At 40.0% G+C, this 21,136-nt stretch overlaps 1 protein-coding gene across 1 annotated transcript in view; it reads right to left on the reverse strand.

Annotated features, from left to right (window-relative positions):
- megf11 (multiple EGF-like-domains 11) overlaps positions 1 to 20,614 on the reverse strand; it is a 92,844-nt gene extending 72,230 nt beyond the window's left edge. The window contains exon 1 of the mRNA XM_050073151.1: positions 20,409 to 20,614. The gene's annotated coding sequence lies outside the window, so the exon portion shown is untranslated. The remainder of the gene's footprint in view (positions 1 to 20,408) is intronic.
- Positions 20,615 to 21,136: the final 522 nt, after the last annotated feature.

Genomic DNA, 21,136 nt, shown 5'->3' on the forward strand with positions numbered 1-21,136 from the left:
ACAGAAGGCTGAAGAATTATTGCAGGCAGACTCATTAAAGGAGAGATGATTTAGGGATCTCTGATTGGTAATCAGAACTGAATTTAAATTAACCTGTCTAAAGAGGCACCATCATTCAGCTGACCAACAAATGCGCTACACCTTTACAACAACAAGCACAAATAACATTAAGATTTAGATAACCGGGTACAGATTTATCAGATTGTATTTAATTTCTTGTATCCAATTTGACTCAACAGAAACCATGGTAAAAGTTATTTTTTGTATTTTGGTTCTGGTAATATAAGTTCCAAATTTAAAGCCTTATGTGTTGACTTTTTCATTATAAAACACACATCTGTTTTACCAGTTTTCTAATTAACTGACTCGTCTTTGTATCTTCGTACAGCTCAGTGTATAGTGATCATGTGCATACGTGATGGTGTGTTTGCATGTATACATTGGGCTGTGTGTGCCCTGCATGTTCTTTGTTGCATTATAGGGGATGGGTTCAATATTTCTGAGTGACTGTATCCAATAACACAGGCAACAAAATAACCGGATACAGATCTATCAGATTGTATTAAATTTTTTTAATCCAATTTCACTCAATAGAAACCATGGTAAAAGTTATTTTTTGTATTTTGGTTCTGGTAATATAAGTTCCAAATTTAAAGCCTTATGTGTTGACTTTTCATTATACAACACACATTTGATTTACCAGTTTTCTAATTAACTTCTTAACCCCAGGAAGAGTAGTTGCTACCTTGGTAGTGACTTATAGGGATCCAAATAAATAAATGAATGAGAATAAATTCTAAATTGACAGGCGCGTGTCTGCCATCTACAATCAGCATACTGCCACGCACCCATTTCTCTTCATAAGGAATATGTTTGCCCACAGGTGTATCATGGAGAAAGCGCAAAGTTGTTTCTACACACATTAAAACACTGACACACCAGTGTCGGACCGTCGGTGAGTGTCTGTCAATGTTTAGGCAGTTGGAAACAGCTGATAAGCCGTTCATCACTCCCTTCAAACATCTTTAAAGATGTTGGTCTCTGATGCACTCTCTCCTGAGGGCACGGACTACGACATCCTCCAGCAAGGTTAGAAATGCCATCTTAACACCTGCTGAGAGGTGGATCAGAATCTTTCATATACCCTGCTATGCCTATTAATAGGCTACCGGTTAATTAGTGGGCTACAAATTAACATATGCGCAAATTCTATAAGATAAAAACTGAAATACTCCATTTTCAAGGTTGAAGTTTTAATTAATAATTAATGAGGATGATAGGGTGTCAGTGACATAGTTATTAATACATTAATGGTTTCAAATATTGTCTATTAAAGCCTTTTGAATGCATTCATTAAAAGATATGTGTTTATAATCAGAAACAGCCGGGCCTTTATCATTTGTGCGTACCTATGGTAGTGAGGCAGTTCTAAATTTGTTTGCAGAGAAGATTAAGATTTAAGCACAGATTTGTGCGTACACACTGTTTGTCAATGAGGCCCAATGAGTGGTGAGAGAAACCTGTTTTTTTTTCCACAGATTATCTGTCTCATGTGCTTCTGTATGGATGCAGTGAGAGTTTCAGGAAATATGACAAAAGTTATTTGTCTAAAGTTGCCAACTGTATTATGTATGCAACAAAGCACTTAGTGTATTCAGGATTTGCATATTTGTCTATAACACGATGAGTGTTTTGTTTGTAGCCAACAGGAATTATTCTGCATGCTGCATTTACTTCTCAATCCACTGTTACAAACAAAAGGAGACTGCACTAGTTAAATGTGATCGGAAGTCAGATCCTCAGTCCAGGTTGTCACTATTATGCCATGTTATCACACTGGGATTTCATGCCAAAGCTTACTCTGTTAGATCTGGTCACAATGTACCTCCACTAACACATTTGTGTGCAGCACAGTATGTGTGAGCAGAACAGGCTGGTGACTTTAAAACTCTGAATGTCAAGGACGAGAAAGTCCCTGAAGTTTTGTCATACCCGAACAGATCCATGCCACGTCCTTTACCGTGGAATTTAACATTTGAATTTAAAAAAAAAAAAAAAGACAAAATGTAACACACTTTTAATAACGGTACACTGGGTCGAAGTGAACTTGTGTTCATTGTCGATTCTGCATACAGCAAGTGTGAACAAAGAGCACAGCATAAGATGGAGAAGTCTGATCAATATGACGCTCATCACTTGGGGCTCTCCTGTATGCCTCCTCCCTGTATCTGCCGACATCCACGAAAACAGTTCTGTTTTGACTTCAAAAGTCTTCACTTTACACCAAACAAAATGTTCTCCAGAGACCTTATTCCCTCCTAAATGAATTTCTCTCCTGTTCCTTGCCACTTTGATTACCGACACTATGAAACCCTCTCAATCGCCGAGCTGCTGCATCTGATCCCACCGAGAAACTGCTGAAATAGCAACATCTTTTAGGCTATCGACAGAGACACGAGTGCAGAGTACAAGAGGCAGGGTATAGTGTTAAGGTGTAAGTAGGACGCGGTGTATGTGAGGATATGGACTTCTGAATCTTGACACGGACACCCATGGTTAACAACGGACACCTGCCTGCAGAAACATTGACATTGATGAGCCAGAGCCACCTATGTCCCCAGCACTGCCTATCAGCAGAGACATCTGCATGATTAAAGCCATGTGTCTTCGGCGTGTGACTTATTAAAGTGCAATGCAATTAACCAACCCGTCCCCTGGCTGACCAGCACCTGCACTCTTCCATGAATGATGCTCAGCAGGCATGACTGACTGGCACAAGTCAGAAGCTCACCTCCCATCTATAGATCCCAGCTGCTTCTCAGGCTCATCTCAGCGCTCTATGTGCTCATTTATCACAATGCTCAGTTTCGTCTTGCTTGTGTTAATTTACATCTACATAATGGAAACCAGTCAACGGAAACATTGCTTGGTATTGCAATCTTGTCTGGAGCAGCAGAGAGAATGCCTGATCAGTTGTGGGCTTCTGTGTGTAACATGTCTTTGCACGATCAGCCTATTATCTCTCCTCTAGATTCAAGCGGAGGGCTCATATACAATTTTTATGAGAATTCTCCCGGCCACTCAATCTGTTTTGTAATCACTACTGAAGGATTCCCGGAGCAACCTAATTTGGAGTGATCTAAAGGTTACAGGTGTAACCGCGCAGCACAGAGTGCCAATGAGATAAGCCCCACTGCTGGCCATCTCTGTCTGCTGCTGGGGGCTGTGAGTCATTAAGAGTCAGGCCTCATTAGAGAGGCCATGGTGTGGTGCATCATAGACACCGCTTCCCCTGGCTTCAGCCACACACCTGAGTGTCTGATGTGTTAGAGGCCAGGAGGACAATGACATGTCAGGGGACGTGCTGGTTTCTGACAAGTGGAGCTGCAAAACAGCACAAAACTAAATTCTGCTGCTACCTACCGCTAAAACTGTAGTGAAGCTCCGTAGATGTTTCCCTGTGCTGAGTGACGGGAAGTAGTTAAGTACATTTAAGCACTGTACTTAAGTACAAGTTAGAGGTACTGATACTTTACTTGAGTATTTCTTTCTTTCTTTCTTTTTTTTTCAAATTTATATTTACATTTCCTCTGCTACATTTAAAAGGAAAATTACCACGTATTTTCACACCAGTACATTTATCTGATGGTAATAGTTGCTTTGCAGATTAATGCTGCATTCATGTGCTCCTCAGATGTCTCATTTCCCGAGTTGGGAAGTCGTTCTTCCGTCTTTGGTGTGTTCATGAGCTTTGAGTCATGATGTAGAAACAACATGGCTGCCGACTTGTTGACATGTTGATGTCATACTGTTACCCACGGCAACAACAAGCATGGCTGAGAGTGAAAGTATTACCCACTCTGCGGTGGTTCCAAAAAGAGGAGCATCTTCAGTAGTGTGGAATAAACTGTGGCGTCCTGAATGTTTTATGAACAGCCACGGACTTCTCAGACTCTTTTAGTGAGTTACTGCTCAGAGGGAACTCATTCAGCGACTCCTCCGGCAGCAGCACAGCGTCTCTCCCTCTCCTCTCTTGCCATGCACACACAGGAGTCAGTGTTGTCAAGTGATTTTGTCATAAACCTTTGGTAATGTGTGAATGTGCAATAGTTTGGGTATCAAAACAGCCTGTCACAGGTTACAGCTTGATGATGAGAGGAGAAATGGCGGAGCATAAAGGTCCAGGTGGAAAAAACAACTCAGTCATTTAGGATTTTACTAAAAGAGAAGGAACTCGCCTGTTGATTTATATATATATATAGATCCCAGGGGACATTTTTTGTATTTGGGAACTGTTTGAATGTGTATTTTGTGGTAGATTTTATTTTGTTGAACTATTAATATTGTATACAGAATCTGAATCTCACTCTGAGTTACTGTTGTTGTTTACAAACTAAAGAAATGAGAGATCATTTTTGTTTAGTTTTCACTGAATATTTCACAACCAACTGTTAGGTTAGGACATGTAAAACTATATCACTTATTTTGTTGCAATTCTATGTTCTTAAATTAATGATGACATTTTTCCATATCGCCCATGTTTCTGCATATATTATTACCAATATATGTGGACCAAAATTTTCACCAAACTTCACCAAGTTTTTGCTCTGACTGGAGGGGGCATTCATGTGAATTTTCCGGGTCGGGAACTAATTTTTCAGATTATTCCGACACCACATGAATGCAGGGTCAGATTATACATTTATTTATTGTATATTATTGATATAGATTTCACAATTTACTGTTTAATTCTCCACTTCTACAATAATTAAGTATTGTTTCATGTACCATTATTCAACCAACTAATAATCAGAAGATATAATGTGTAATGATGGCCATTCTACATAAGGAGAAGCCTACTTTAATTTTTAATACTTTAATAACATGTTGCTGATGATCTTCTGTACGTTCACTTAAAGACACTTTTCAATGCAGGACTGAAGAAATAAGATCTGAGTACTTCTTTCATCAAAGACAAAATTTTCCGTTGAAAATAAAGTTATTTTATGCTGACCTCTGTGGCACTGAGAAATCTAGTTAGTGGTTTTTCTTATTTTTTCTCAATGTTGTGTTTTATTCCTCCCTATACACACATCACTTTAGAGAGACCAAACACATGCATTGGCATAAAGCGTATTGAAGTCGTAAAGCCCGAGAGGGTGTTTGTCGCTGCATTTATGGGAATTTCAGTAATGCTGACAGCATGAAGTGCAGCCAAGGCAGCAATGTCTTATACCTGATCTCAGTAAAAATGCACTCCTGGGTACTTTACTTTTTATTACACTTGAATGATTAGGACTGCCAGCTTGACATGATCCAGCTAAGGATTAACTTTACAATCTTTCAATCTCAGACTGGACACTGTGTGACTATAATACTACTTAGTTATGGTTATGGACATTAGAAGTCAACTCATTTGTGAGGACAGCACGTGGTGAATTCAATATATCTTATATATTTTTTAAGAGACAGAAAGAAAGTTGCTTTGGGCTTTAGCATATTATTTTCCGAGGAGAGAGTGAAGATGGACAGAAGACAGATGCGTAATATTCATATTATCAGCATGGACAGCATTCATATGTATGCAGGTTTCCGTTTCTCCCAGGAGTACAAACGGACTCTGCCACCATGAAATTCACTATACATTGTGCCTCTGATGATATAAAGAATGGAAAATATACAAAAAAAAAATAGTATCTGAAGACTTGATCTTGAGCATTGCAGGTGTCCACTACAGGTTGTAACTTAGATTGCTTGAACTTTTACACAATCAGTGTGTATTCAAATCAACCTAAATTACATCTTAACAAGAGTCTCGGCTGTCTTTTCCTCACTTTGGATCAATTTATTTATGTTCATAAATCAGCCAGACACACATTAATCACAAAAAGAAACTGTGTGTGTCTTAGAGGTCAATCAGTCGAAGGACAGTTAAAGGAATACTTCACCCACAAAACCATTTGACCATTTGTATATCGATAAGTCATGCGGTGATATCTTGAATTCAGGAAGAGACTTTGTTTTTCTTGCATGCCTCCAAAACAGCAAACATATTGATTTTTTTTTTATGATTGATTAGGGACCAGGTTTAACAACAGCAAAACAATATCAGAACATCCGTTTACCAACTGTCACACAACTCGTGCAGTATAATCCGAGTCTTATGTATCCAGTCGTATGCTCAGGACTTCCCAAACAGATGCAATTTTGCTAAATAAATAAATAAAATCTTTGTATTGGAGTCTGGCTTCAGAGAGTTAAGGTACATATCACCTCCAGCTCAGTTTTCAATGTTTTTTTTTTTTGTGAAAATGCATTTGTTTGGGAGATACTGAGGATAAGACTGCATGAATGAGACTTGGATTATACTGCACGAGTTGTGCAGGCGTTTGTGAACAGACACTTTTGTGTGGATTATTAAACATGGTCCCTGATCAATCAATAAATCAATATGTTCACTGTTTCCATTGAGGCATGCAAGAAAAACAAAGCGTCACAAATTCAAGATAACACCACATAACTAATTGATATATGAACTGTCATTTTGTAGGTGAAGTATTCTTTTAACTGGCATACTTTGATAATTAATTAATTGCCTAAGTCTTTTTTTTTTTTTTTTCTCGCAAAATTGCCAAACATTCAGGTGCCCAGTGGCTCAGTGGTTAGGGTGGGCATCCCATGTACAAAGGCATTGTCTTGCCTGAGGCCATTTGTTGCTGCTCATCTCTCTCCATCCCCCCTTCACGGTTAATCTGTCCCGTTAAATAACAGCAAAAACCAAAAAAAAAATCTTAAAAAAAAAGTCAAACATTCATGGTATTTGCTTCAGACAGAACCGGAAATATATAAAATTGTGATGGCTATTTTTCAATATCTTCAGACATTTAGACCAAATGATTAGTTGATTAATTAAGAAAATAATCAGCAGATTAATCAATAATGGAAATAATCATTAGTTGCAGCCCTAGAGTGTTTTGCAGAGGTGGGACCAAGTCATTTTTTGCAAGTCACAAGTAAGTCTCACGTCTTTGTGTCAACTCTATGTTCTGCTGTTGAAATAAACATTTAAAACGTGAGTTGTCTGACTGCAAAGCTTTTTTAAAATGTATATGTATTAGTTAAAACAAGTGCAACTAAACGTAATCATAACACTATCAACTAATACCACTCATATAGGCTCATATAGCTCGCACATTAGCTCACCACCTATGTCTATGTCAATATTAGCCTCAGCTTCCTCCCCAGTTCTTTGTGCAGCTTCAAATGTCAAATGAAGTTGGAAGTTGCTGCGTCTCCATCTGTAATTTTGCATACTACAGTTCTTTTTTCATTGACCACTGCATAGTTTTTGTATGCAAACAAAATTATCTTTAGTATCACTTTTTCCAACTGGCGCTCAGTAACATATTATTCATGGCTCTCTCATGCAGTTTGATTTAGATGCTGTCACATTGGTTTAAATAAATGGGATCATCTGGGGAATTGCTGGGAATTAATAGCATTAACGTTAGACGATTCAGAAAATAAATTGATTTTCTTGGCACATTTTTTAACCTTTGGGTTTGTGGGGAAGGTATTACGGTAGGTATTTTCAAGTCAAAAGGCTCGAGTCCATGTGAAATCACAAGTCATTGGTGTTAAAGTCCAAATCAGTTGCAAGTCTTTTTTCATTTTGTCAAGACAAATCTAAAGTCATCAAATTTGTGAATCGAGTCTGACTTGAGTCCACACATCGGGTTTTTAATGACACTTTATAAATATCAATATTTGAATTTAACAAGCTATCATGGTACTGAATTAATTATGGGATGGGAATAGATTATTTAGTGGAGGTCTCCTTCAAACCTTCTCCACTTGGCTGCATTGCATTTTCAAGTCACTCCCCAACCATTAATAAAGTCATAACCATCCAACCTTCAGCTGACAGCTTTGGGTACAGTCGTAGGAATTATCAGCGATTAGGTAAATCCTCAGAGATTTAGAGACTGGTAGTTCTTCAGCTGCTGCACCGGGCCATCAACAAGCGGCCTCATGAAACTGCTATAACACAACAGCAACAACAAAACTTTCACTACTGTGATTTCCACTCTGAGGTTGAGGCACCTGGGAAATTGCTGTGCGTCGTTTAACAGGAGCTTAATTCTGGCCACATGGTTTATTCATGTGGCGACCGCTGATATCACGACTCTCATAAATCACGCAGTGCGGCATGCTGGACGTCCACGCGCTCGGGCAGGGCTCACTAATCTCAACACCATCTTTCATCTGAATAACCTTGCCTTACCGCAGGGCAGGCCAACACCAGACACAGCCCATTGGAGGGAGGCTCTCCTCATACTTTTATTTCTTTCACTCTGGGCACAAAGACTTTCTGCAGCCTGTCAGAGCAGACAAACACTGTCCTGTGTGCTCCCAGGCAAGCAGTCTGCCCACTCTCAACCACAGGCAATAATAAGAAATTGCTTCATGGACATCAGAGGAACTAATCTAGTCTAACGTTAGCTTTATGAATGTAGAATCAGGCACACAAGGGAGGAGAGCAGCGGAGCCGGTCGAGCCATCTGTTCAGAAATGGTTCAAAGAAAGAGCAGGAAATTTGAAACTAATGTGAGTAAACATGATCATCAAATATAGATAATAGAATAGAGCATATAGCAACTTTGGCCTCGTTTTTCTTATGTTTTTTCTACTGTCAAACATTGTTACATTTTTTCAGAATTAATTGGATTTGGGTCCTTATCCACATAACAGGCACAGAATCTACGTGTCACCAATTACCAGCTTTAGGCCTACATTTTCCGTAAGAAAACTAATTAGTGAAACAACACCACTTGATGAACTAAAATAACAATGTGCCTGATGTCACATAACTCTGCCTGCTGCTTAGAATAGCCACGGTTTCACCCCATGCTTCTAATAACAAACCCCAGGCATCACAGTGACAGCCAAATGTCTTGCAATGCCCTCTGCACTACGTCTGTCCTCTCTCCGCGGCCTGGCTCTGGCCTCCTGCTGCCACCAGGAGGAAGCACCAGTCAGGCTCGTCCTCGCTCCAGTAGAAGGCTCTCCTTCCCCACACAGACAATTAGCCACCCTGTGACTGACTGCGAATAATGAGAGCTGCTGGAGAACAGTTGGACATCTTAGGACAAATTAATGTGTGAATATTAGCCTGTTGAACCTTCTGCTCTCTCCCACCAGGAGAACAAAACTGAGCTACTCTATTACTTTGAAGCTCTGGTCAAGGAAGCACAACCACACAATCATGCACACTAAGCAGCCGAGACGGTTATTACTGTATTCTATAAAGTCACATCCTCTACAGAGAGGAGGCTGAACTCAGCAGAGGTATGGTGTGGACAGAAAAACAAATGAAAGAAAAAGGTGGAGGGAAGAAGGCACTGAGGAGGCAAGTAGGGACGCTAGCTGAGCAGCTCGCCATGAAATGCTGAAACAACAGCACGGCTGCCAGGGCAATTTTACACCCCAATAGTTTCACACCTCAGCCACCAACCCTTTCCAACTCTGAACCTTGTGTCTTCTTGGTGTCTTCATTTATTTTGTGTCAGTGTCCAAGATGTGAGAAGCCAAGCAGTGAGAAACTCGTCCCAAATGTCGCAGGGTAAGCGGTGTGTGAAGCAGACGGGGGGAGCGAGGAAGAGAAAAGCCACTGCGCCTGGATGCACCTTGCTTTCTGTGCAGACAATCCTCTGAGATCTCACAGGAGGGTTGAGGCACTGCACTTCACATTGGTTTTACACATAGGAAAACAAATGACATGTAATCGTGTGCTGATCACTACATTAACTGCGGAGGTGGAAGAAGCACGCAGAAACATAACACATTTATGTAAAAAGACTCTGCACTTGAGGTATTATGCACTGTGTCTGCAGGAAACAGCCTCTGCACATACATGTCATTTACACTGAGGATGCTGGGAAAATGTCCCCATCACTTTTTAAAAGCATCATTTGTTAAAAAAATTCTGAAAAATCTTGCACCACAACAAGTGAGAACGCTTTGAGAAAGGTTTACTCGCACAATAATTAAACATGCAGTGCGATGTAAATATAGACAAAACAAATGTGTGTTGTCAAAAAAAGTACCGTAAAAAATGCCGACTGATTCTAAAATTACCTAAAAATGTGCATGTGCCAGTCAGTAACTTAAATAAATTGACAGTTTCTTTTTGTCCACGTTTTCCATATTCTCTGTGAACACGACAACACACAAGAGCTATTAAAATCCAGAGCTTATAAATTAATTAAAGTCAACTAAGGTGTCATTGACGTGAAAAGGTGCCCCATGCATATTTAAAAAGGTTACTTCCCCTAAAAAGGAGGACTGAGGAGTAAATCATGCTCACATGTTTGTTGACTCTGTAGCGATAACACTGAATGAGGAAAGTTAATCTACAGGAGAACAAAGATTTGAAAGCTTTGCTGCGTTATGTTGGTGAATTGGTCTCTCTGCCTGATTTTAAAGCTCTCATAAGTACAAGGATGTATGAGTTGGTTGGGTCTTGTCATTGTGTGCAGGTGTTCTAATATTTCTTCATGTTACTGTGAATATTGTGTTTTTTATTGTGTGGTTGTTTGGCTGTAAGTTTTTGTGTGCTGCTGTCTTGGCCAGGTCTCCTTTGTTAAAGAGATTGTTGATCTCAATGGGACTTACCTGGTTAAATATGGTTAAATAAATGAATAATATTCAATTACATTTTTTTAATTTTTTTTTTAATTTTGAATTGCCACCTGCCGCCTGAATTTTGTGTTTTACTCTACTTAAATAAAGACATATCTACCATAAATTGTTGCATTAAAATTTCACTAGAACACAGAAAATGAAGAGTGTGACCCCCTGACCCCTCAATTCATTTGTGTCCCGCCTCTAATGTTGAAACAAAGCTTACGTCTTTAGTAGTGGCCGAGTCTATGCTCTTCTTAAGCACGTTCAGTTGCAAAACAGGAGGACATTTAATATACTGGTGCTTGGGAAACATTCCATACAAATGGGAGGACACTGTAGACTGCCCTTTACCATGGAAACTAGTTTTTGGTTGACTCATTCACAAGGTGCTTTAAATTAAAAATAATCTATAACTTTCTGGCTACTAGAAAAATGCTTAATATATGGGGCTTTTTGTGGTCAACAGTCAATCATTTTCGGTATTGTTATATTGTATCTGCATTTTGGGGAGAGGTTCAAATAATGTGCTTGAAAATGAGTTTACACGTAGAACTGGATCTCTTCTCTGTGACGTTACAGAAACAAAGACTTATACTGTTAATCTAATTACATTATTAGAGAAAAGGTTCATTTATAGGGCAACTGGAGTAGAATCTTTAAACATCTATAGATTTAAGTGCTTCCTTAAACACTAGCTTATTTTGGAAGGTTTTTTTTTTCTTTGTTCAACTTGTACTTGTTGAGCTAGTTTGGAGTATCGTCATGCCAATATGACGTTTCTATTGTATGACTATTTGTCCCTGTGTTGTGTGAGGTTCATTGTTTAGATTTTGTCTGCTGCTCTTTGTTTTGTTTGTTTGTTTCTGTTTTTGTGGTGACGGGGTGATGCTGTTTGTTTGTGTATGGGTTGTGTTGGATGTAATCACCACCTGCATACCCTGAGCCCCACTTCTAAATGCAAATAAGTGGGAAAAAAGAAAATGAGCATTAACAATGAAAAAATAGAAAAGAAAAAACAAGAGGAAAATGTCCCCACTGGGGCGGTGGTGGTTGGGTTAATAAAAAATCTTAAAAAAACAAAAACACCATAATTATCCACATGGACCTCATATTAATCCAGCCATTACACTGCCTAGAATTAGATATGTTGAAGATGGTTTAAAAAAAATAATTTGAGTCCTTATGTCCTCACCATTTATAAACAAAATGACGCCCTCACCTCTGCCACTGATGTGACAGTATTAGACTGTTACTACTGATGCATCAACATGTGAGCAGTACCTTACAGTGGTAGCTGCTTGAGTTGAAGCTGACTTTAGCTACTTTATACACTGTTTGGGAAATACCACTTAACTCCCTAACTTGGAGTCAGTCCCCGTCTAAAGGGTCCCAAGATAATCTGAGGGGTCATGAGATGATTAATGGGAGACACAGGAAGATAAATCTTGATACAAACATCTGTTTTCTTTTCTTTGTCTCTTTTATTTAACTTCTCTGTAATGTTTGATTGTTTGTGATATATTGGACAATTGAAATGAAATGATGTGAGAAGTTTAGAGAGGAACTGTCTCTCATAGGAATCTGAAACATGACAAGAATTCACAACACTGCTTTTTTACAGGGGGTCAACAGATAAAAAGGTTGGAAGCCCCAGTTTAATAGGCCCCAGTAGCTCACCTGGCAGCACAGGCACCCCATGTACAAAGGCTATATCCTTACACAGCGGCCGCAGACTCGATTCCTACTTGTGGCCCTTTGCTGCATGTCATCCCCTCTCTCACACAAAATACAAAAATAAAATAATCTTAAAAAAACTTATAGGGATGGGAATCAAGAAATAATTCCTCATTGTGTGATCCATTGCAAAACCATGCGTCTGAGCTTCTCAATCACTTTTACTGTACCGATGCTGGTGTGTTGCACAGTTGCACATTGCAAAACGATGACGTCAAACTCATACGTCTACACTGCCATTTGCAGCAGCAAGGAGGAGTCATGGCGGGGAGGAAGACACGGTCCAAAGCGTGACTTCATTTCACAAAGAAAGATGACAACAGTGCTGCTTGTAATATCTGTTAGATGATAAATTCCAGTAAGGGTGGCAACACCATCAATATGCTGAAACATCTTTCGATGCAACATGGGCTTAAATTCCAAATGCCATGTATTTGACACTCTACGCACGAGTGCAACTGCTTCCCAACCAGCAGCATGTCCATTTCAGAGGGTAAATATTCTGTATTAATAACATTAGCGCCATGCTGAGTCATATGCATGCCTTTTTCTGTACTCTGTTTATACACAGGCTCAAAAGATGATAAAACAGACGCATTGATGCTGAAAACCTGTGTAGAACCACTCTTTCCACACAGAAAACTGGTCAGGAATAAGTAAGTGTATGAAAAGAATCAAACAGTGAGTCAATAATGGCATTGGTATCAAATAAATCTTATCACTCCCTATCCCAAAACATATCACATAGTTGCTTTATGTTAAATTCTAAATCTGAAAGGTAACTGCAGCTGTCAGAAATACAATATTTCCATCATAGATGTTGTGGAGTTGAAGTATAAAGTAGCAGTTGACTAAAAGTACCTCAAAATTGTACAGTGCGTGTGTTAATGTACTTAATTACTTTCCCCCTGTAGTTTTGGTATTATTACAATCAGTCAAATTCAGACCAAACTCCACCCCTGATTCAGAGAAATTAAAGATGCTGTAGGATTTCTACCGAAAAGAATCTGTGTATATGTAAGTGAAATTTCTTTTTGTAAAAATTACCAATTAGAATAGAATATTAGCTCTTCATATTGGACTAAAAGCTCCCACATCCCTCTCCAGATCAATGGTCTACTCCCTCTGCCAGTGTAGCACATTAACCTTCTGGATCACTAGTCAATGACTGAAAGAGGAATGATTTGCCATCATGATTATTAAATCTGAAAATATGCCTCTGCAGCACGTTAAACCCCGGCCACCGTGCAACCAGGTGATCTCAATTTGGTGAAATGAGAGCTCCATCAACAGGATTTGCATTAAAGATGTATGCCCAATTTTTTGCCATTTTGACCTTTTAAATGTCCTTGAATCCTCTTGGGCAAAACACGCCTACGGTACTTAGATGGGCTGCATTTTAAAAAATGAACAAAAGAGAGGAGCGCTCATGGCTCTGTTCAGCCTACCTGATGAATACACGAGCAAGACGCTTAAATTCATCACTGACATGACAGACTCAGATGAAGCCAAACTGTAAGCGATAGTACAAATACTCATAAATCAAAAGGCATTAGCAATTGCTTGTACAATCATTAGGATACATAATGCGCTGAGGAAACAATGCACTGAAATGTGTTCTATATAAATCATCTGCTTCATTAGCAGCTCACATTGTTAAAATTCTTCCTGTATCTCTGTTTCCCTGAAGTGTAAAATACTAGAATATAATTGTGTCATATATCACGACGGTGTAAATATCACCATGCAAACCAACATCAAAATAGAACAAATTTTATGCACTCTGACGCTCTCAGTGTCTTTGATTGCAGCTTGCTCTGCCATCTCAACCTACACAGCCTTATGCTGTATATAAAAATACCCCAAAAAATCCATACAAACCTAACTAAAATGATCACTGCTGTAAGTTTCTCCTCGACATCCTCACAGCCTCACTTGCTACTTTTCTGCCATTACTCTCTGCACTCCCTCATGGCTGTGGCAGGCAGGACTGCCCGGTGCTGGCGCTCGGGGTGCCAAGTATTTGCGCCCTGACCTTCTGCTCTCTGGACAGGTCTGAGCGTGAAAGCATCGCCTGTGAGGGGCCAAAGGAGATGGGACACTCAGCTGCTTGGTGTATTATTCATGAGTCGCCCCTGTTGAGTGGGCAGTTATTCAGGATCCGAATCCCAGATGTGGTTCAATCTGTGCTCCATTCACTGTCCTGACTGCTGGCCATTGATCACAAGCGAGGTACCCGGGTGCTGAATAAGCGCAGGGGCTTTATGTTATAGGGCTCAAAGCGTCTCACTGATAGCACAAAGATCCATCACTAGACATTGGATATGGGCCAGAGTTTGCTCGCTGGAACAGATCGGACAGGCTGAGTGGAGATGCATCTACAACATTTATTAAACAGGAGTAGCACAGCATGTGGCTGGGATGTGGCAGTAATACGTTATATGTCAGGTATCCGCGCAATGTGGCAATAGAGCTGAGTGTATGCAAGTGAGCATCTCTGTTTTCTGAAACAGATTTCTGTTCCACAGAAGTCAGCTGCACTGTGATTATATTTATTCAGCCAGAAGTACACACTCAGACATGCACACTGAGAAACAGACAGAGAGAAAATACTATGATGAGGTCCCTCTCTGAAAGGTGCCAGAGGCAAGGTATCACACTCTAATAGGCATCACACTATTAATGGACAGTTGAGCACAGTGAATCATTTGTCCACTTTAATCATCAATCAAATATAGGCAGCCAAATGTGGCATGACCACAACTCTTCCCTGTCTGCATTTGTCAGGATGATGATCATCCATCATCGATCATGTTGCAGAATTACTGTATAATATGGAATGTGAATAACAATTACCATGTCAGCTCGCCTGCTCAGGCATACAGGACTCACTGAGGTGCTTATTGGAACTCCTATGGAACAATCTCGTGTCCTCAAGAGTTGCCATTCAGGTCAGCAGTTCATGTAAATGACATATTCTTTGAACATATTTTTCTATTAAACCCATCAGGCTTTTTCATTTTACCTTTTAAACCTCAAGTGCTGGATCTTTCTTTTGCTAACATCTGACATTTCTGATTGTTTGATAAGACAGAAACAACCTGAGAAGTCTCAACACATTTTAGACCCATGTAAAGTTCACACCCACACACAGCTGGGAAATGTTTGAGATTGTCTAACCTCTGTCGAACAGGAATAAGTATTGTTGGGATTTGTTTTATCCATCAAGTATTAAAAACGGCCTCACTCTTTCATCCGAGTTATGAATGCTTCTGCATTTCTTGGGACTTTTATAAAATGAATCAAATCCATTTTAACTGATTTTCTCAACATTTTAAAACACTCTTGGTGCCTCTCAGTACCTTTTAGATGCTGTCAAATTAACATCAAATATTCAATTTCAGCATGTTTCTGAGAAGACCATATTTCAGTTCTTCCACTTGACAACCTCAGTAAAAAATTAACCAAAATTTAAGATGCTCGCTGAATATCATTGGTTTCTCTACGGCATAAATAAGTGATTAAATCCCTTTTTTAAGTAATTAGTAATAAAAGACGGCACAACTCAACTGCAAATGTAAAGCTGTGAGTAAAGTAAGCGTAAAAAGCATATGCCTGAGATGGAGAGGCGGATTTTTGCTGTCTAAGGCATAATGATGAATAATAGCCTTATCAACAAAGCACAATACATCCCAACACGCTGAGATCTTATCACTGCTCATTTCCTCAGCCCATGTATTTCCTGTATCTCCGGTGGAAAATGTGTCGTGTGGTTCCCTGCACTCCCACTGACAACCTAGTCATGTCAAAAGACTCAGGCTTTCTGGTAACGGTCCTTTCACAAGACAAGAAAGAAAAAAGTGGCAGGTGTAAGCAGATGCATCAGCAGTATTTGCAAAAAGTCACCAGATTCCCACAAGGGACATGCTTGTCATTAAAACAAACAAGAAAAGAACTGATGAGTGCATTAATCAGAGCGCGGCCAAGCATCGGTGGTGAGCTGTAGTCCGTGGCGTTCCTCCCCAGGAGCGGCTGCACCTGAGGGAGGGGGGATTAACACAGCTCCACACTGGAGCTCCTGTATCTGAAATCTGCCTGAGCTCATCGTTTCTGCTCCTCGCTAAGAGGCTGTGGCTGGATATCAGGCTCAGGCAATCTATTCCCCTGCAGAGCACCGGCTGACCGACATCAATGCTGTGCATTGTCGAATTATTAATTAAATGCATGCAGGCGTAATCAGATGCAGACATGGTCAGACCTTTGGGACAGCTAACATAGAATTGAAGCTGAATCTAAATTGCAGATTTCTTCTTATTTTTCAATGCCAGCTTGCTATGCGGTTTTAAAAATTTAGCATCACTTTGCACTTATTTAACTTTGTTGTGATGCAAATCATGCACGGCCATGACTTCTCGTTACAGTCAAGACTCACACACACACACACACACACACACACACACACACACAAAGCACTACAAAAAGGGGCTTAAACAGGCCAACGTCTCCTTTTACAGTCAAACAATACAGTAAGGGCTGCAGCATAAATATGTTTACATAGAGGGATAAGAGGTGGGTGTATGCTGTGCTATATCGTTTTTATTCCCCCTCCACAGACGTGCAAAATGTAAATGCCACAGCCTTCAAAAGTAAAGCAAAGTCCAGATCCTGCCTTCATATATTTCATTAACTTTTGTTAATGTAGTTGCTATGGCTCCAGGGTGTTTGCTCAATGCTCAATGCACTTTTGCTGAAATAATAAGATCTATCAGTCAGCGCGAAGCTAAAACAGCTTAATTTGCAGAATAAAGGTCATTGAAGCTGTTACTTTTGAGGGGCTTTGACAGAGAGCAGTGTTCAAAACAACAAACTCTGGAAGAAACTCTGCCTTGAAATATTACAGTACACTGAGGTCGTCACATGTAGTTCTCAAAATCAGTGTCAAGTTTATAACGCTGAGCTGACTATTGTGATTTGCCTTTGTGAACCGGACCCAACCCACTCATTTTCCTACAGGACACAGCATATACAGCATACCTCGATATGCTGCTGGAGACTTTACACACTGCCAACAACAAATGTGGCCTGTGGGGAAAAACGGTTTCGAAGCATATGTGCTGATGAGTGTTTCCGCATCTTTTAATTCACATTTGATTAAGAGATTATTGAGCTTGCATGGGTCCAAACCAGCAGCTGATCAAGTGTTAATTGCATTCATTGAATATTTAAAGAATGAATTGTGTGTCCTCCAAATCTAACAGAGATGTAAACTGTACTTACACACTGGTCCTATGCATTCTTTCATGATTTCTAATCTGAATTATGAATGGCAATTACGCTGTAAAATCAAATTCCTACCATGGAAAGCAATTTCTCTGTTTGCCAATAGAATGTGTCCTTGTGAAGTGAGAAAGCTGTCTGCCTTCAACAGCCACGCTCTTTCATTAATCAGCACTAATTAAACGTATTGATTGAGCCAAACATCAGGATTTCCAGTTGAAAGGGTTTACTAGACTGTAAAGTGCACACACACACACACACATGCGCACACGCACACAAAAAAACTACCAGATGCACGAGCCACTTATGTGCCCTTGAAGGTTCCGTCGCTTTGAAAGAGCTCAGAAAATGAGACAAAGATGTGTCCGCTCACTTCTCATTAAATAACGGCGGAATTCACGGCGTCTCAGAGGCAAATGTCGTCCTTGGCTCGACTGAGAGCTGAAGCCACTGAGGCTGAACTGAGTATCAATTTGTTTTCTGGCAGCATGGCCTCTCATCGCAGGAAAAAGATGTATGAAATCACAGCTTGAACCGACCCTAACCCCACGGAGGACCACCGGATGGTACACAACATCAACCTACAGATCACAAGTTTTGATGAACAGCCACTTTATCAAAGGGGAAAATAACTTTAAAGCTCAGTGAACATGTTACTTCCAAGTGCATGGCATCCCCCAACAGCCTGAAACTACTGTATGTGGGTCCATGCATGTGCATATGCGCTGCACGTACAAATAAATATAAAAATGACATCATATTATCATTGTAAATTAAAAAAAGTTGTGTAAATGTGCATAATATTAAGGTGGATACTCATTGTTCAGATAACGCTGCCCTAACAAAACCATGTATCTCCAAATTTGGTGATTCGTCTTAGGATATTAATAATTTAAAACCCCACTAGCTTAGCTGAAATTTGCATTGTCACAAAGCAGAAAACAAGGCGGTTATTTTTGCTCAGGGGGGAAAGTTGACTATTTGGAGATACACAGTTTTCACAGGACAGCAATAAAATATACAAAAAGAAATACATGGATTTAGTCATTTTGTTTGACAGCCTTAATTACTGCTGCACGTGAAAGTCGTAAATGAAAGAAAATGAAACCTCAGAGATGTTAGTCCACATTTTCTGCTATTCTGAAAATCACAACTGGCTTTTGTTTGTTGCTTTGGTGGTTTTGAAATTGTTTTGACAACAAAATCCGTCATCTCACTCCTTAATACAAAGGCAAACAGTAATTGTAAGTTGAACATGACTTTGCATGATGTGAATTATTTATTTGTGCATGTGGATGTTTGTGTAGTTAAAAGGGGGGGAAGAATGAAGGATGTTAAGATAGGGAGGTGATTAAAGACTGGATGTGTGTGTATCTGAAAACAACAATCTAAATGTTTGACAACATGATCTTTTATATATATATGTTGCATCTGCAAAGTGTCAGTCTAGGGGTCAAAACAAAACCTGCTTTGCTTTAGTGCCAATGTACATTTATGATAAATGACTTTATGACAAATTGCTGTAATGCGGGGAACCCATGCAGAGCGTGGGCTACAATGTATGCATCTCCAACAGGGCAAAACAACAGTGTCTACTCCAGGGCTCCAGTTGCTTCAAATGAGACAGGGTGTGTACGTGTGCATGTGTGTATGTGTGTGTGTACACCTAATGCATCTGCCAGTGATTTTATAAAAATCATTGATTCTACAAAAGCCATCTTGGTCTGTTTATTTATTCCACAAAAGGAAATCAACAGCAGTAATGATTACATTATTAAACCATGGCGCAGATCTGCTCATTGACTAATAGACTAATGCAAGTTTAATCAGCTGCTTTAGCTTGCACTCTGTTGTCATCTAGTGGCCCAACAGTGACATAACATGCCGCATGTGGTCTTTATTCCAGGCTGAATGACAATGTTCATCACAGATAGCTGGATTCACTCCTCATCCTTTACTTTGAAGGACGTGAAATCATCTTAAATCCTTGTGGAGAAATTAATCTTGGACTGAGACAGGCATGGTGACATTGTGGCGCCACTTCAACCAATGTTAATGCCACATATAATAATTTAATGTGAGGCAAGAAATGCATGTTTTTGATCAGCTGCATTCGCCAAACTTATCAGAAACAGAAAAAAACAATCACCATAAATAATCTAAACTTTTTCTGAAGCAGTTCAAACCAGCTGCTTATGCATCCTGTAACACACTTCCACATCATCAGCATTCACTGCATCACAACAACAGGCTTTTAAATCTCTGGGTTTTTCAAAGTTAATAGTTTTCCTGGCAGATCATGCAGGCTGCGAGCCGTGCACAAAAAGACACACACACAATAGGCTACATGTCTGCAGAATTATAAAACTCTCCGGGATGATACAGCCCTTTTCTTTGGCACAGCACGCACATTTCCATGGGATAGACTCGCCAATAGCCTAATTAAATAGAAAGCACAATTTGTCACATCAACCAGCCAACAGCAGCAAATGCCAAAAGACTGCGCCCTAAGTTACTGCGGGCCGCTTTAACACAAACAAAAATACAACAAAAGCTATTCATCTCTGTGAGCAAACATCTGCAAAGCTGTTTATCACCACAGATACTGTCGATGGTGGTGACATGCCTGCTGCAGCATCATTAGCATCCTCTGCCGATTCAATCAAAGCCCTTTTTGTTCGGTTTGCGGGAAAAAATGCATTTGAACTCACCCTTTCTGGAGACTTGAGGTTTTTAAAGTTATCGCCCTCAACAAAACAGAATTCAGCGGGTCCGACACGGTGCAGCACGCTCTTCCATGTTTCATTAGTGGGAAACTCAAAATGCAGGCAGGTTAAAGGAGGTAGTTTGTGGAGTTCACACCGGCATTGTTCAGCGTACGAGCAGACGAGCAGAAGTCAGGTGTTGTTGAGAGGAACCGCCGCTGCTTCCTCCCTCTTCTCTCTCCTCTACTTCACTGGGTGAAGCGCGGCCCACTTTAAACTCTGGTGACGTCATGGGTGCTGATGCTGATGATGCACCCCCCCCCCCCTCCTCCATCACCAAGCCTCACTCCCCTAAACACACACACACACACATCTCTCTTTTTAAAAATAATCCCACAATATTCCTATAACAACTTGTGAACTCTTGCCCATCTTTGAAACTTTAACAGGTAAACAACCTGTAGGGACGCTTTTAAAAATGCAAAGATAATTTTTCTTATGCCATTAAAGATTATCTGTCATCTTGCCACATGGCTGCAACTTTCAAAATTATATGAGGTGAAAGTGGGTAAATTGCGCGGAACATCTTAATGATCATAATTAGATCCTATATTTTTCTGCAAGGGTGAACACTCTCCTCTGAACCAGGAGAAAAAGTTTGACTCAGATCAGGCTAAAAATGAGGTTTGCCTTCAGTGTTTAGATGATTGCTGAAAACCCACATGTACTGATGT

The sequence above is a fragment of the Epinephelus moara genome, chromosome 20 (genome assembly GCF_006386435.1).
Source record: "Epinephelus moara isolate mb chromosome 20, YSFRI_EMoa_1.0, whole genome shotgun sequence".
NCBI classification, from domain to species: Eukaryota; Metazoa; Chordata; class Actinopteri; order Perciformes; family Serranidae; genus Epinephelus; species Epinephelus moara.